Source organism: Lissotriton vulgaris, chromosome 7 (genome assembly GCF_964263255.1).
Source record: "Lissotriton vulgaris chromosome 7, aLisVul1.2, whole genome shotgun sequence".
Classification (NCBI taxonomy): Eukaryota; Metazoa; Chordata; class Amphibia; order Caudata; family Salamandridae; genus Lissotriton; species Lissotriton vulgaris.
The window spans coordinates 4,287,642-4,306,036 of record NC_141695.1 but is presented as its reverse complement, the minus strand read 5'-3'; the positions used below and the strand labels follow the sequence as shown (position 1 = coordinate 4,306,036).

General features: G+C 47.8%; 1 protein-coding gene across 1 annotated transcript in view; it reads left to right on the top strand.

Moving 5' to 3' along the window:
- Positions 1-18,395, top strand: part of LOC147700479 (putative cation-transporting ATPase 13A4) — a 941,662-nt gene that overhangs the window by 828,240 nt on the left and 95,027 nt on the right. The window lies entirely within an intron of this gene.

The window sequence follows — 18,395 nt, the reverse complement described above, 5'->3', positions numbered from 1 at the left end:
ACAAAGTGCATCCAATGTATCATTTAGAACACCTTTCAACCAGCCGTACAGCATCTAATCAATAAGGGCATCATCAATGCAGTTCATACCCCCACGGATGGAGGTGATCACCAAATCACCCCTACCTCCTCGCCTCACAGCCCCTCGCACCACACCCAACTCCACCATCAGCCATTTCTTCTCCTTGAGTAGCCAGGAAGCACATTCAAGAGCTACTCCTGCCTTCCACCCCATCTCTATATACCTCTTGGACGAGGCCAAGGGCAAACCTATGAATGGACACATGTGTTTACTGTTTTTTGGCTCTTTGCCTCAGTCCTACAGACAAACCAAGGGGTCCCTGGGTACCACCTTCCCCGATATTTCCGCTGTTATTTTTGTGACAGAAGCCCAGCAGGGTTGTATTTGAGGGGAATCCTACACCGTGTGATAGTCAACGTGTATCAATTGACCCCTCGGGCAGAGACAGATCTGGTGAGCCCAGGGACATTCTGGCCACTCTCTTAGGGTGTGAATGTGTTTGATGTAGGTAATTTATTTGTATATACACATGAAGCTAGGGTTCCATGTTACAATCTTAGAGTATCTCAAACCCTTGGGCCCCTCTACGGCTCTGATTTACATTCCCAGGCACAACTTCCATTGCTGCTTCAATGCAGTCAGGTCAGTGTAGGACGCAGGAGACAGGGATGCATAGAAAATAGTCACCACATGCCTAAAGACCCCACCAGTAAGTGTTCTATTTGAGTCTTCGGAGCAAGCGGGCTCTGAGTCCTCCGGAAGTATAGAAAAAGTGATGGATGGAATGCTTGAAATAATCTCAGCCACTAGTAATTACTCTGGTACAGTCCTAGTTCATCATTTGTTTGCACACCATGCCACATCAGTTTGGATGCTGCCACAGTGCAAATACGTCATAACCCTGCTCCAATAAGAACAATCCACCAGGTCCTCCATGAACCAGAACACAAGTGTATGTGAGTTCTTCAAAACTCTGCTAGCTCCATAGTGGTATCTCAGGTGCATACAATGTTTTTCTGCCGACTCTACTTACATATTTATGCCAGCAATACTATGCAACCCAGACCACACTTGTGAACCTCAAAAGTCCCTACTTGGTTTCCAGCAACATTCTCACACCCCCTACACTTAGAGCCTCATCAGCTTTGCTAGCTCCAGCCATGTCCTCAGGGATGCTCATAAAGGATTTGTGCGAACAGAGTTTAATTCTGTGAAGAATGATTTAATCAACATCATTAGGATGACCACAAAGTGAAGAAAGAGGCAAGCCTTGAATACAAAGAGAGATCAGCCTTAATTCCATTGATTGACATGCCACCATATCCCACTATCCCAATACTAAGTTTTCATTAGTGTGGTACACCTGCACACCAGGTATCTGAAGGCATCAGGTGCCCATTTAAGCCTGAGTGGGCGTATTCTGGATTTGACCTGTCAGTCATTGGAAAAAATGGAAATAAGCAGAATTTCCCCCAATTTACCTTTAAACCTGAGTGTGATCCAGACGCCTCTAGGATCATCATAATACCCGGCAGAGTGTGACTGGGTCCCCTTAGATATAAGAGGGCATCATTCACGTACACAGAGGCCGCACGTAGGTTTGTCAATAATCTAGTGCCCCAGTTGGCAGAGAAGTGATGGAGAACGCAGGCAAGGGGATCCATTGCGAGAGCGAAGAAGAGTATCAAAAGCGGCACCCCTCACCATGCCTCATGGAATCCTCCATGGCTGAGGGAAGACCTGCTCAGTCGGCACACATTCCATTGTAATAACATACAGTAGTTAGATCCATTTAAGGACATTTGGTAACAACCCTAGTTTTTTAAACTCTGCAAATATAAATTGCAATCCCAGCGTATGGAAGGCTTTCTAGGAGGCCACTGCCTAGTGTGAGAAAGTCCTCTGTACCCTGTCCAGCATAAGGAAGAACTGCTAGGTTCAAATTAGTGCTGCGAAAATATGAAGGTTGTCCCTACCTGGGTGCCTGGAGAGCGGCAGCTGAAGCAGCAGCCCTTGAAGGGGACGCGCAGTCCTTACTGTGCTGCTCACCGGAGGAGGAAGTGACTCTGTAATCCTTGGCGTTCATGTGACATTGCCTGGGGACTACACTTCCCAGCAGTCTATGCAAAAGGACTGTGAATAGTGTTTGGTTCCTGACAAAGAAGAAACCCTTTGGCATCCTCAGGACAGCGAAAGCTTGTTATTGAGTCATTGCGGCCAGATTTGCACTCTACTGTGTTGGAGCGTGCTGTGATGATAATCGGGTGAGCACTACAGCAGTGTTCACTGGTAAACTTCACTTCTCCTGTGGTTGGAAGAGCTGTTTTTGCCAAACTTCACACTCCCAGCAGAGTGCGGAGTAGCAAAAACTCCTCAAGCTCCACTGGCGGAGCGGAGCTTACTGCCCAGCCTTATTCCTCATCTATGACAGTCTGAGCTATTCGTTGGACACACCTGGTGCAATCCAGACCCCAACCCCTGGTGAATAGGTGGATGTGCTGAGCCTATTATTTGACAGCACAACTTCTTACATAACTTTGGAAGCTCTACAGTGATGAGATGGGTCTCTTGAAAGCATGCGAAATGTATCACTCTGACCTCAAGTAGGATACCATTCCAAGATGTTTGGTGGTGGTCCCCAGCCCCTGAACATTCCAGGTTGGGAAGTTATATTACCAGTGCATGTTGTGTGCACATGGCTACGTTGGTATACAACTGTTACAACAAAGTTTTTACCACGCACTACCATTACAACGCAGGCATTACCACGCATACCATTACAACGCATTGCGCTGGGGGCGCTCTAGGATAGGAAATAAGTATAATTTTATATCCAACACCTTCCCTAGTGTCCACGGGGACTGGAGTTGGAATATAAAATTATACTTACCACTATCCAGCACCTCTAAGCGCTATGCGTTGTAACGGTATGCGTTGTAAATACCGCGTTGTAATGGTATGCGTGGTAAAAGTATGCGTTGTAACGTCATACATCCGGCTACGTTTGTTGCTCTGGAAGACCCCCCCTCTGGGACTTCCCTACACAAGTAGATGCAGGGCCACATTCAGGTATGAATGTTGCAGTGCTTGGCCCTGCAATCCCAAACCTCTGGTATGCCTCACAGGTACCTATCAAAGTTCACCTCAGCAGAACACGGCCCCAATGCATATAGGAACCACCCTTTTGGCTGCGGTTAGGATAACTACCTCATCACCCCAAACTCAAACAATGTAAACTATAAACCTCATGTCTATATCGAAATTGTGTGGTGCGTCAGGAGTAAGAAGAGATAGCCATATTTAACAAAGGGTTGCGCTGCTTTAACGGCATGCAATGGGGTCCAGAAGCAATGCAACACTTGAGATGCAATTTCTCAAGCCACACAAGGCCGCCTTGCACAGCCCTGAGTGGCTTGATAACTCCAGAGTAAAACAAGGCAGAGCAAATCACCCCCGCTAGGCACAGCCCTGAGTGGCTTGATGACTCCAGAGTAAAACAAGGCAGCGCAAACCACTCCCCGCCATGCACAGCCCTGAGTGGCTTGATGACTCCAGAGTAAAACAAAGTAGCGCAAATCACCCCCGCCATGCACAGCCCTGAGTGGATTGATAACTCCAGAGTAAAACAAGGCAGCGCAAATCAACCCAGCCATGCACAGCCCTGAGTGGCTGGATAACTCCAAAGTAAAACAAGGCAGCGCAAATCACCCCCGCCATGCACAGCCCTGAGTGCCTTGATGACTCCAGAGTAAAACAAGCCAGCGCAAATCACTCCTGCCATGCACAGCCCTGAGTGGCTGGATGACTCCAGAGTAAAACAAGGCACCGCAAATCACCCCCGCTAGGCACAGCCCCGAGTGGCTTGATGACTCCAGAGTAAAACAAGGCAGCGCAAATCACCCCCGCCATGCACAGCCCTGAGTGGCTTGATGACTCCAGAGTAAAACAAGGCAGTGCAAACCACTCCCCGCCATGCACAGCCCTGAGTGGCTTGATAACTCTAGAGTAAAACAAGGCAGCGCAAACCATTTCCCGCCATGCACAGCCCTGAGTGGCTTGATGACTCCAGAGTAAAACAAGGTAGTGCAAATCACCCCCGCCATGCACAGCCCTGAGTGGCTGGATAACTCCAGAGTAAAAGAAGGTGGCGCAAATCACCCCAGCCATGCACAGCCCTGAGTGGCTGGATAACTCCAGAGTAAAACAAGGCAGCGCAAACCACTCCCCGCCATGCACAGCCCTGAGTGGCTTGATAACTCCAGAGTAAACCAAGGCAGTGAAAATCTCCCCCGCCATGCACAGCCCTGAGTGGCTTGATAACTCCAGAGTAAAACAAGGTAGCGCAAATCACTTCCCGCCATGAACAGCCCTGAGTGGCTGGATAACTCCAGAGTAAAACAAGGTAGCGCAAATCACCCCCGCCATGCAGAGCCCTGAGTTGCTTGATAACTCCAGAGTAAAACAAGGCAGCGCAAACCACTCCCCGCCATACACAGCCCTGAGTGGCTTGATAACTCCAGAGTAAAACAAGGTAGCGCAAATCACCCCCACCATGCACAGCCCTGAGTGGCTTGATAACTCCAGAGTAAAAAAAGGTCGCGCAAATCACCCCCGCCATGCACAGCCCTGAGTGGCTGGATAACTCCAGAGTAAAACAAGGTCGCGCAAATCACCCCCGCCTTGCACAGCCCTGAGTGGCTGGATAACTCCAGAGTAAAACAAGGTCACGCAAATCACTCCCGCCATGCACACCCTGAGTGGCTGGATAACTCCAGAGTAAAACAAGGTAGCGCAAATCACTTCCCGCTATTCACAGCACTGAGTGGCTTGATAACTCCAGAGTAAAACAAGGTAGCGCAAATGACCCCCACCATGCACAGCCCTGAGTGGCTTGATGACTCCAGAGTAAAACAAGGTTGCGCAAATCACTCCCGCCATGCACATCCCTGAGTGGCTTCATAACTCCGGAGTAAAACAAGGTAGCTCAAATCACTCCCCGCCATGCACTGCCCTGAGTGGCTGGATAACTCCAGAGTAAAACAAGGTCTCGCAAATCACCCCTGCCATGCACAGCCCTGAGTGGCTGGATAACTCCAGAGTAAAACAAGGTAGCGCAAATCACTTCCCGCCATGCACAGCCCTGAGTGGCTTGATAACTCCAGAGTAAAACAAGGCAGCACAAATCACCCCAGCCATGCACAGCCCTGACTGGCTGGATAACTCCAAAGTAAAACAAGGCAGCGCAAATCACCCCCGCCATGCACAGCTCTGACTGGCTTGATGACTCCAGAGTAAAACAAGGCAGCGCAAATCAATCCCGCCATGCACAGCCCTGAGTGGCTTGATGACTCCAGAGTAAAACAAGGCAGCGCAAATCACCCCCGCCAGGCTCAGCCCTGAGTGGCTTGATGACTCCAGAGTAAAACAAGGCAGCGCAAATCATCCCAGCCAGGCACAGCCCTGAGTGGCTTGATGACTCCAGAGCAAAATAAGGTAGCGCAAATCACTTCCCGCCATGCACAGCATTGAGTGGCTTGATAACTGCAGAGTAAAACAAGGCAGCGCAAATCACCCCCGCCATGCACAGCCCTGAGTGGCTTGATAACTCCAGAGTAAAACAAGGTAGCGCAAATCACTCCCGCCATGCACAGTCCTGAGTGGCTTGATGACTCCAGAGTAAAACAAGGCAGCGCAAATCACCCCCGCCAGGCTCAGCCCTGAGTGGCTTGATGACTCCAGAGTAAAACAAGGCAGCGCAAATCATCCCAGCCAGGCACAGCCCTGAGTGGCTTGATGACTCCAGAGCAAAATAAGGTAGCGCAAATCACTTCCCGCCATGCACAGCATTGAGTGGCTTGATAACTGCAGAGTAAAACAAGGCAGCGCAAATCACCCCCGCCAGGCACAGCCCTGAGTGGCTTGATGACTCCAGAGTAAAGCAAGGCAGCGCAAATCACCCCAGCCAGGCACAGCCCTGAGTGGCTTGATGACTCCAGAGTAAAACAAGGCAGCGCAAATCACCCCCGCCATGCACAGCCCTGAGTGGCTTGATGACTCCAGAATAAAACAAGGCAGCACAAATCACCCCCGCCATGCACAGCCCTGAGTGGATGGATAACTCCAGAGTAAAAGAAGGCAGCAAAAATCACCCCCGCTCCGCACAGCCCTGAGTGGCTTGACAACTCCATCGTAAAACAAGGTCGCGCAAATCACTCCCGCCATGCACAGCCCTGAGTGGCTTGATAACTCCAGAGTAAAACAAGTTGGCGGAAATCACCCCCGCCATGCACAGCCCTGAGTGGCTTGATAACTCCAGAGTAAAAGAAGGTAGCGCAAATCACTCCCGCCATGCACAGTCCTGAGTGGCTTGATGACTCCAGAGTAAAACAAGGCAGCGCAAATTACCCCCGCCATGCACAGCCCTGAGTGGCTTGATAACTCCAGAGTAAAACAAGGCAGCGCAAATCACTCCCGCCATGCACAGCCCTGAGTGGCTTGATAACTCTTGAGTAAAACAAGGTGGCGCAAATCACTCCCGCCATGCACAGCCCTGAGAGGCTTGATAACTCTAGAGTAAAATAGGTGGCGCAAATCACTCCCGCGATTCACAGCCCTGAGTGGCTTGATGACTCCAGAGTAAAACAAGGCAGCGCAAATCACCCCCGCCATGCACAGCCCTGAGTGGCTTGATGACTCCACAGTAAAACAAGGCAGCGCAAATCACCCCTGCCATGCACACCCTGAGTGGCTTGATAACTCCAGAGTAAAACAAGGCAGGGCAAATCACTCCTCGCCATGCACAGCCCTGAGTGGCTGGATAACTCCAGAGTAAAACAAGGCAGTGCAAATCACTCCCCGCCATGCACAGCCCTGAGTGGCTTGATAACTCCAGAGTAAAACAATGCAGCACAAATCACCCCCGCCATGCACAGCTCTGACTGGCTTGATGACTCCAGAGTAAAACAAGGCAGCGCAAATCAATCCCGCCATGCACAGCCCTGAGTTGCTTGATGACTCCAGAGTAAAACAAGGCAGCGCAAATCACCCCCGCCAGGCTCAGCCCTGAGTGGCTTGATGACTCCAGAGTAAAACAAGGCAGCGCAAATCATCCCAGCCAGGCACAGCCCTGAGTGGCTTGATGACTCCAGAGTAAAACAAGGTAGCGCAAATCACTTCCCGCCATGCACAGCATTGAGTGGCTTGATAACTGCGGAGTAAAACAAGGCAGCGCAAATCACCCCCGCCAGGCACAGCCCTGAGTGGCTTGATGACTCCAGAGTAAAGCAAGGCAGCGCAAATCACCCCAGCCAGGCACAGCCCTGAGTGGCTTGATGACTCCAGAGTAAAACAAGGCCACGCAAATCACCCCCGCCATGCACAGCCCTGAGTGGTTGATGACTCCAGAATCAAACAAGGCAGCACAAATCACCCCCGCCATGAGTGACTGGATAACTCCAGAGTAAAAGAAGGCAGCAAAAATCACCCCCACTCTGCACAGCCCTGAGTGGCTTGATAACTCCAGAGTAAAACAAGGTCACGCAAATCACTCCCGCCATGCACAGCCCTGAGTGGCTTGATAACTCCAGAGTAAAACAAGTTGGCGGAAATCACCCCCGCCATGCACAGCCCTGGGTGGTTTGATAACTCCAGTGTAAAACAAGGCAGCGCAAATCACCCCGCTATGCACAGCCCTGAGTGGCTTGAAAACTCCAGAGTAAAACAAGTTGGCGGAAATCGCCCCCGCCCTGCACAGCCCTGAGTGGCTTGATGACTCCAGTGTAAAACAAGGCAGCGCAAATCACCCCGCCATGCACAGCCCTGAGTGGCTTGATGACTCCACAGTAAAACAAGGCAGCGCAAATAACCCCCGCCAGGCACAGCCCTGAGTGGCTTGATGACTCCAGAGTAAAACAAGGCAGCGCAAATCACCCCGCCATGCACAGCCCTGAGTGGCTTGATGACTCCACAGTAAAACAAGGCAGCGCAAATCACCCCGCCATGCACAGCCCTGAGTGGTTTGATAACTCCAGAGTAAAACAAGGCAGCACAAATCACCCCCGCCATGCACAGCCCTGAGTGGCTTGATGACTCCAGAGTAAAACAAGGCAGTGCAAATCACCCCCGCCATGCACAGCCCTGAGTGACTTGATAACTCCAGAGTAAAACAAGGCAGCACAAATCACCCCCGCCAGGCACAGCCCTGAGTGGCTGGATGACTCCAGAGTAAAACAAGGTAGTGTAAATCACCCCTCCCATGCCCAGCCCTGAGTGGCATGATAATTCTAGAGTAAAACAAGGCAGCGCAAATCACCCCCGCCATGCATAGCCATGTGTGGCTAGATAACTCCAGAGTAAAACAAGGCAGCGCAAATCACCCCCGCCATGCACAGCACTGAGTGGGTTGATAACTCCAGAGTAAAACAAGGCAGCGCAAATCACCCCAGCCATACACAGCCCTGAGTGGCTGGATAACTCAAGAGTAAAACAAGGCAGTGCAAATCACCCCAGCCATACACAGCCCTGAGTGGCTTGTTGACTCCAAAGTAAAACAAGGCAGCGCAAATCACCCCAGCCATGCACAGCCCTGAGTGGTTGGATAACTCCAGAGTAAAACAAGGCAGCACAAATCAACCCCGCCCTGCAGAGCCCTGAGTGGCTTGATAACTCCAGAGTAAAACAAGGCAGCACCAATCAAGCCCGCCCTGCACAGCCCTGAGTTTCTTGATAACTCCAGAGTAAAACAAGGTAGCGCAAATCACTCCCCGCCATGCACAGCCCTGAGTAGCTGGATAACTCCAGAGTAAAACAAGGCAGCGCAAATCACTTCCCGCCATGCACAGCCCTGAGTGGCTTGATGACTCCAGAGTAAAACAAGGCAGCGCAAATCACCCCCGCCATGCACAGCCCTGAGTGGCTTAACGACTCCAGAGTAAAACAAGGCAGCGCAAATCACCCCCGCCATGCACAGCCCTGAGTGGCTTGATGACTCCAGAGTAAAACAAGGCATCCACAAATCACCCCCGCCATGCACAGCCCTGAGTGGCTTGATAACTCCAGAGTAAAACAAGGCAGCGCAAATTACCCCCGCCATGCACAGCCCTGAGTTGCTTGATGACTCCAGAGTAAAACAAGGCAGCGCAAATCACCCCCGCCATGCACAGCCCTAAGTAGCTGGATAACTCCAGAGTAAAACAAGGTGGCGGAAATCACCCCCGCCATGCACAGCCCTTAGTGGCTTGATAACTCCAGAGTAAAACAAGGTAGCGCAAATCACTCCCGCCATGCACAGCCCTGAGTGGATTGATAACTCTAGAGTAAAACAAAGTGGCGCAAATCACTCCCACCATGGACAGCCCTGAGAGGCTTGATAACTCCAGAGTAAAACAAGGCAGCGCAAATCACCCCCGCCATGCACAGCCCTGAGTGGCTTGATAACTCCAGAGTAAAACAAGGCAGCGCAAATCACCCCCGCCATGCACAGCCCTGAGTGGCTTGATGACTCCAGAGTAAAACAAGGCAGCGCAAATCACCCCCGCCATGCACAGCCCTGAGTGGCTTGATAACTTTAGAGTAAAATAAGGTGGCGCAAATCACTCCCGCCATTCACAGCCCTGAGTGGCTTGATGACTCCACAGTAAAACAAGGCAGCGCAAATCACCCCCGCCATGCACAGCCCTAAGTAGCTGGATAACTGCAGAGTAAAACAAGGTGGCGGAAATCACCCCCGCCATGCACAGCCCTGAGTGGCTTGATAACTCCAGAGTAAAACAAGGTAGCGCAAATCACTCCCGCCATGCACAGCCCTGAGTGGATTGATAACTCTAGAGTAAAACAAGGTGGCGCAAATCACTCCCGCCATGGACAGCCCTGAGAGGCTTGATAACTCCAGAGTAAAACAAGGCAGCGCAAATCACCCCCGCCATGCACAGCCCTGAGTGGCTTGATAACTCCAGAGTAAAACAAGGCAGCGCAAATCTCCCCCGCCATGCACAGCCCTGAGTGGCTTGATGACTCCAGAGTAAAACAAGGCAGCGCAAATCACCCCCGCCATGCACAGCCCTGAGTGGCTTGATAACTCTTAGAGTAAAATAAGGTGGCGCAAATCACTCCCGCCATTCACAGCCCTGAGTGGCTTGATGACTCCACAGTAAAACAAGGCAGCGCAAATCACCCCCGCCGTGCACAGCCCTGAGTGGCTTGATAACTCTGTAGCAGTGTTTCCGTTCCCCCACAGAACTGTGCATAGAGATCTAGACCCTTAGTGAATTAGGGTGACCCAAAACTCACCTTAGTATCAGAAATCCCCTTACCGAGCTAGCTACAGTGTCTCATTGGTCATAACGAACTCCCAATGACTTAGACAAACCAGAACATGAACTTTGAGTACCTCAGGTATCGTGGAATACATGAACACTCTTTCGCTCTATAATCATTTCAAACCACAACGGGGAGTAAAAGAACACACGTGCAAGTTTGAAATATTTATTTTTCAATGCAAGGTTCTCAAACGCATTATCTTATATAATACCAACATACATATTATAAAAATCAGAGTTATCAGCATAGACACTAATCCATAGAAAGCGAACGGTGATAGCATATTATAATGCAAAAATCTATAGCAATCTGTATCACCTATATTTCGCGCACCCTATTTAGCACACTATATTATATCTAAGAAGGTCTCATTTGGGTTTTAGCAGGGCGGGCACATACCTCTAAATGTCAGCAGAAGAAGATCACATCATCAGCTACCAACTCTCTGCATGCGAAGCACCATCAATTGTGTTTTTGCATTCTCGGTAACTCTATCTTAATCCCGCTTAGTGTCAGGGTTAGGCTCCGCAGGATTCGATTGATGCAATATGGGTTCCACCTCCAGACCGCACCAACACCCCTCGCGCTATATCTCACTTGCCAGGTAACAACAGCGCGTGCAGGAAAGAACAGATGCACCACAACGAGCCCGCTGTAGCTTTTATTTCCTACCGCGCTGAATATCAAAACGCCGACCTTCGGCTTGGCACGCCTTGTTACTTTCAGGATTCCGCCCGTGATGAATGACTCACACGGCAGCTCAACGCTTCCTGAAAATACTCCAACCCGGTTTCTTATACTAAGAATGACGGTTGCGCTGGAACCAGCGACCCGATCTCCTCCGTGAAACAATCCAGAATACAAATTACACACGATGTCCCTAGGCCACGCCCCCTCATTTATGCTCCCCCAGCCAGCCAGGATTTCTGGGAGTTGTAGTCTTAGGCTAGGTAGGCGCAAGTAGGTTGAAAATCCTGACACTTAGAGCCCAATGTTGGCAGCAACATTATTTGTGTTATGTCTAATGTGGTGCGAGGATCAGGCCTCCCAGCAACCTTGTGTTAGGTAATTCTCAGAAGGTGCAGTTCTCAGTGTGCAGACAGTGTACCAAGTGTACCAAGCACAACTGATATCAGAGCAATAACATATTATTCTCAAATAAATAACATCTTTTGTCTAGGTTGAAAGCTATAATAACAATTATGTGCCGTGTGCAAACTGAAGCCGAAGGAAAATATGTCGTTTAAACATTTAATAAGCTCATGCTAACTTAACACAATATATAGAAAATCAGTAACTATATGACACCCCCCCCAATGATCCGAGGACGGTCAAAAAGAACAAGCCAATATCATAATAAAGGCATAACATGAAAGCAGAGTTCAACAATATTGAGCCAAGCTAAATGTATGTGGATGTATATAAAAATTAACAATACAAAATATGTATGAATGCCTATAGTGGCCAAACAAAAAATGTAATAAAAGTCTCGAACTTGAGGCCAAATATAAAAGCATAGGCCTAGAACATATAAAAGTCCAATGTCCGTAAGGGAAAAGGCACCATTCAGAATTACTAAAAAGTCACGTGCCAGTATAGTGAAAGTCTCCAAAGCCACTCATGGGTGGATAGAATACGCAAAATAGGTAGCCACAGCTTCCAACATGAAATCACTGTCATCATCCGAAAACAGTTCAGCCATCTAATTAAGCAATGGGAAAGAACATACGTGCTCCTCCAGCACCGGACCCTCTAGCAACATCAGAGGAACACTCGCTGGGTTCTCAAGAACGCTATGTGCCAGAAACTTATGCACCGCTGCAGGTATGTCCCACTGACCCATTTGTCCATGCATCGCTGCCAAGGCCATAATCCTTTCGCCAGAACAAACCAACTCGTGAGCAACTACGGGGCCCATCAGGTGATTAAAAACGACTTCAGGAGATAACGGCAAGCAGAGACACAAATCAATGGCCCAGTCAAAATCGCAGCTCAGGCAATGAAACACAGGCTGGACATATGTGAAATAGGAAAATCGAAACGATAATCCAAATGCCGTGCTTAAAGTCGCAAGCGGCAGGGTGCCATAGTAATCAAGCATCCGGTTGCGAAACAGTGTCAGAAGGGGCTGAGCGACTTCTTGTGCAGGATGGGCATCCATGTTTTAGGAAGCAGAATAATATCAAAATACCTGCAGCTAACGCCAGCAAAACAGGGAATCCGCCAAAGAAGCTCGAAAATATTGAATGGAAGAAAGCAGGGATAACACCAAAAATCTTTTCAAAAGTAGTCACGAGACCACTGCTAACCAATTTAAAAAAATGAGCCAAGCCAGACGTGGAGGAGGCATTAAAGATTTGATGAACTAATTCGCAGAAATGAAACGGCAAGTCAGTATTTAAAAGTGCCTGCACCTCTGTGCGTGTGTTAGCTATGTGAAGGACATACGTTTCACGGGCCGAGCTCAGGGCCACTTCTTTTTGAGACAAAAGAGCCCTTATTCGGCTCATACCATTGAACTCCGCTTTCAAGGTTGGGATGCGCGGCCAGATGGAAACATCTGAATTCCCATGCGTGGGTGGATATAACACATTCTTGCAACACACCACACGTTCTGATACAGTAACCACATAGGCGATACCGACCATTAACCCACAACACTCCTCGTTATTCAAAAGTAAATAACTACCGTTTGTCAATAAAGTAAATGCGGGAACTATTGCAGGAACTGGTGTGCCTGTTAAAACACACGCTAAATTCGGCCGGTCCTGATTACAAGAACCATGCAACTGGATGTGTCTGCATATCAGTGAACGGTCAGGCGACTGTGTGCATTCTTCACCATTCAGATTCACTTCCTTTCCATCCTTCAGGCATCTGTACGTGTATGGTAAAGACCATGCCTCATGTAGGAAAGCACTGCCTAGTGGTTCATATCGCCCTACTGCAATATATCGCATACAATTAGTAAATTTATACAAAGCAAATGGTAAAGTAATAACACCATGGATAAGCCATATAGCAGCAGCTGCCTCAGCTACAGAAAAAGGCAAAGATTCTAACTTTTCAATGTGCAACATAGAAAATGATGCATCCCGCATGGAAAGCATCCGCTGCTTGTCAGTCAAATTGAATGGGGCAAATAGTGATGACACGTTCATGTAACTCCAAGGTACGCGACCAGCTTTCAAAGTCTGTAGTGTCCATGCAAACTGCATCACAGAACACAATTGATTTTGTCCATGGTACAATACAGACACTTCATCATTCACAATGTCAACTACAGAAGAGACAATATTGTTCAGCGTGTAAATTCGGGAAGAAAGCATGTTAATACTGTTATCGACAACTGCAAGCACTTTTTCCAAATTTGCTTGGTCAATTGCCCTTAGGCGTTTAGCAGCCTCAATTTGTGAATATTTCCAAATTTCATTGTAAACCGCATAAATCCACCGTTTAGACCTACCATTAGCCGGGCCTTTTATAAAATCATTTAAATCCACATTATCATTCAACTGAGACAGATGTAGTTTAACTGCAGCTAATGTGGAATGTTGTAACCAATTCTGACACAGTTTCCCCACAGAGTAAGTAGTGACAGTATAATCAGTTTCAAAACGTGGATCGGGTCTGACTTGCGTGAACCCTTCAGCCAAACCCAAAAAATGATGTTGGCAAGAATCAGCACTTCTCTGCCACATCAGCCAACCCTTTGGATCCAAACTGGATATATTAAAGGACGAATTGTGCAATAGAGCTTGTAACTCACAAATGGACAATTCAGTATAATTACCCAATCCTGAATATTCTTCCAATTCGGGGATAATTGGTGTATTGAATTTTTTAGAAGTAGCCAATCCAAAGCATGTTGTTTGGGAAATGGATGAATTTAGAAACAACATGTGATTCGGGATGAGACATGCACGGTGCAAAGCCTCAGTGCCTTGTACCTGCCAATCTTTGGTACCCCAAACCGATTTAAGGTCAATTGTTCCTTTCCAAAACTCGTAGCCATCTACAGCTAATCTGTCTAGAAAGGACTTCGAATACAGCATTTTTGTAAGTCTAACTTTGGACATGGACTTTTGTGTCATTTTGAAATAAAATGACTCAGGATTTGATTGATTAAAATCTGTGAAATAAGTGTATTTTTTCAGAAAAGTATTGGAGCTGCCTCCCAATGGAGCAGGGCAATGTTCCCACTGTGTGTAATTTACAGCAACCCTCCTGGAATTTGTCTTATGTAAAAAATGATTACCATAATGTTGAAAACAAAACAAATCACCATAATTAATAGAATCTAAATATAAATCCTCAGCATCAAAGGCAGCATAGTATTTCAAATCAGAGAATAATGCTTCTACGGCCTGAATATCCCAATCATCAGCACGTATATTTTGTTTAATCACATCCCACATGTTTACTCTAAGCACATTCGGAACATTAATCACTTCAGTTGGCCCATGTATTTGAAATCTAACCGCATCCCACACAATTCCATCAAGGACAGGCCAAGCAGTAATGTTGACTGTATTCAAGTCTCGTTTCAGTCTGTGTGCTGAATGTGAAGAGGAAAGAGGGGCCAATGTTCCATTAAGGTACCAAATTCCTGTTCTTTCTGTAACATAGTGGCCATCGATCAGGCGGAAAAAATAAAACACAAAACCAATTGACATAAAAAGGTAAAATGAAAATAGAATCAACCAAATGTATGTCCAAGGGGGAATTAAAAAATGTTTTTTAAATAAGGTGGCATATTTTGCAATAGTTGAGGGTTTCTTTGAAAGTTCCGAAACAGAGTCAAAAGAGAATCTGGACTGGTCGGTCAAACGAGTCTTTAAATCTGGCATAGATAAATCCGCAGGATAGTTGTAGTTCAGTTCATCAATGTTAGTAACAGGAATAGTATTTAATAAAGGACTGGATATAGCAGGCATCTCGAGGGACACCTCCGGTTCTGCACCAGAAGTAATAGCCAGCACAGAATGCCTCACCATGGAAGGACAGGATACAGCCGGTGTCATGCTATGAAGAATCGGCCACCCTGTGTGTCTTGACATTGTCAATAGAGATAAATCTGTTTTCCTTATGACCTGGAAGTGGTGGTAATATGACTGTTCTCGCGCCCTTCACTCCAAGAACTCGAACTGGTGCACGATATGAGGGACCAAACTCTTTCTTGTTATCGATCTTCTCTCGAACCAGTTCTCCAACTTGGGGTAGCCAGCCAACTACCGGTTTCTGCCAGTGCCTATAACTCGAGCTGTCAAAGATTGCTTTAAGTCACGGTTCATTCGTTCAACTACACTGTTTCCCTCGGGTCTGTATGGAGACGAAAACTTGACTTGGACCCACAACGAAACCATAGTATCCTTATACGCCTTAGAGGCGAAAGCCGGACCCTGGTCCGAATGGAAGGTACCACAGGCAAAAATCCCTACAAAGACTCGCAAATCTTTAATGACAGTCCGTGAATCAGCGCTCCGATGAGGCCAGACCCACACAAAGCGTGTGCATGAATCAACTGCTACTAAGATGTACTTATACGCAGTATCAGAAGAAAAAGGACCGCAGTGATCTAAATAAACGCACCCCAGTGGTTTATTAGAAATGTACAACTGTGTCAGAGGCGGACGCGCAGTAGTTGAAGGTTTAATCTGCTGGCAAATGTCACATTGAAGGACATAATCGCGCGTCTGTTTGTACAGTCCCCGCCACCAGAATCTCTGTTGTAGCTGAGTTACAGTGGCTGAGATGCCCGCATGCGCAGACGCCACACCTTCATGAGCCGCTGTAATCAAAGAAGCCCTGCGATTCGAGTTGGGAATTAAACGTTCACCAACTTCAGGAATTTTCACATAAGGAACCTTATCGGGACTTAAGTGGTATGTGTACTTCGAAGGGAACACCGCAGGATATTTACCTCCCTTCTCAGTGGCAGCAACAGCCCCCAAGATGTCATCATCTATCTTACGTTTGGACCTCGTGACTGCTGCAACTAAGTATTTTGATACTGCTTACTTCGCTGCTTCATCAGCAAGCGAATTTCCGACAGCGTGGACCCCCACGCGCTGATGGCCAAGAGTATGAATTACAAACACGAGTGGCAACTTCTCTTTGAGTTCCGCCACTCGGACCCAGATCATTTTATGTTTTATATTGCTACCTTTGGAATCACGAAATTCATTCTGAATCCAAAAGAACAAGTTCTCATTGTAAGACTGGACACAGTAGTAAGAGTCACTTACGATTAAAGTCGTCACACTCGGATCTGCGTACTCCAATGCAAGCATCAGAGCACGAAGCTCAGCCAATTGTGCGGTGCAGTCTCCAAGCCTCTGCGTGTGCACGACACTGGACTTGAACTCATTGTTCACCATGGCACCGACCACAATGGTGTAAGCGGAAACGTAGGCATGTTTAGAGCCATGCGCAACCTGCGCCGAACCATCAGTGTAAATGATGCAATGGAAATCCTCCAACGGCCGCATTGCTAAAGGAGCAGGATGAACAAATTCATACTGTAAGAACTCCTGCGACCGTAAAGTGGCGTCAAAAATAAACGTGACATCCTGGGATGACAAGGATGCAGCCCATTGAATCCACCAAGGGTGCAAAGCTTTAGAATTGGGTACACTGCCTTTCGTAACTGCCTCCAAGGCAGGACACGGGGTAACAACCAACATGCATTTTCCATGTGACGCATGTTGATTCCTTGAGAATCGCCATCTGCACAGCCGTCAAAACTTTCTCCACAGTGGAAAAGCGCAATTTAGCCGAAGTGTACAAGTGTGACTTGTAAGCCATAGGTACTGTATCCTTCATTAAAAGTTAGGTACGTGAAACCTACCGTCCCCGGGACAATTCTTATCACCAGGTTGGTCTGGTTATCACGAGTCTGTAAGTATTCAGAAGCGAGCAAATCAGCTTGCAATGACTGCAGAATAGCTGAATGCTCAGGCAGCCAGCATGATTTGGAAAAAGATGGTTGTATCAAAGCATACAAAGGCTTGATACGCTGGGCATATTCCGGAATGTAAGTCCTTCCGAAATTCAAAACGCCCAGTAAAGACTGTAATTTTTTCTGTGTTGTCAGATTGCGCAACTGAGCGCACTTCTCCAGGAAGTGAGAAGCCAAGCCTTTTCCTTCATTAGTTAGTTCATAGCCTAGAAACAACACTGTGTACTCTGCAATGTGCGACTTTGCAAAATTAAACTTGTAACCCATGTCTGCGAAGTTACAAATAATACTGTTCACTCGACACAGATGCTCCCAAAGTTTGTCGTCTGTGAGATAGATATCATCCACATAGGACCAAGCATCTGGGTCGACTCTCTCCAACAGAGAGACAATGCGGGCAGAAAATACTCCAGGACTGTTCTTATAGCCCATTGGGAGACGCCCAAACATTTTTTGGACCCCGCCGCATGTGAAAGAAGTACATTGGGAACTTATACTGTCCAATGAATGGGCATAAAAACCATTGGAAATGTCAAGCGTGGTTTTGAACCGCTTACGCACAAGACTATTTACAAGGGCAGAGCCGTGAGTATTCTGTACTGCACAGTTACGGCAATGCGAGTTTAAATGCCGGTAATCCAAAACAAACGGTAAGAGCCGTCCGGTTTGTTTACAGTAAAAAGGGGGTTATTCATCGGTGACACACACGTTTCAATTACACCCTGATATTCCAATTGTTCAAGGAACGCTGCGACTGAAGCTTTGGCTTCACGTCGTATGGGATATTGAGGTTGAGGCTGCGGCTGAGACCGTAAAGGAATCTCGTGGTTTGGGGACAATTTATCCCAGCCACACTGATTACGGTACACAGCCGGTGCAAGCGCCAGAGCCCAGTCTTCTGCAAAGTGCAGCGCTTCCACTCTCGAAACTGTGTTCGCAAAACTGGGGAGGATCACTTCCTCCCCTCGTGGAGTTGCGAGCACAAAAGGTGGGGGCCAGTCAGCCTCCGAAAGCAAAATGTCATATGTAGACGAAAGATTTTCCCAAAATACCCCTCTAACGGTACGCTGTATGTCACCTTCAATTACCAGGACAA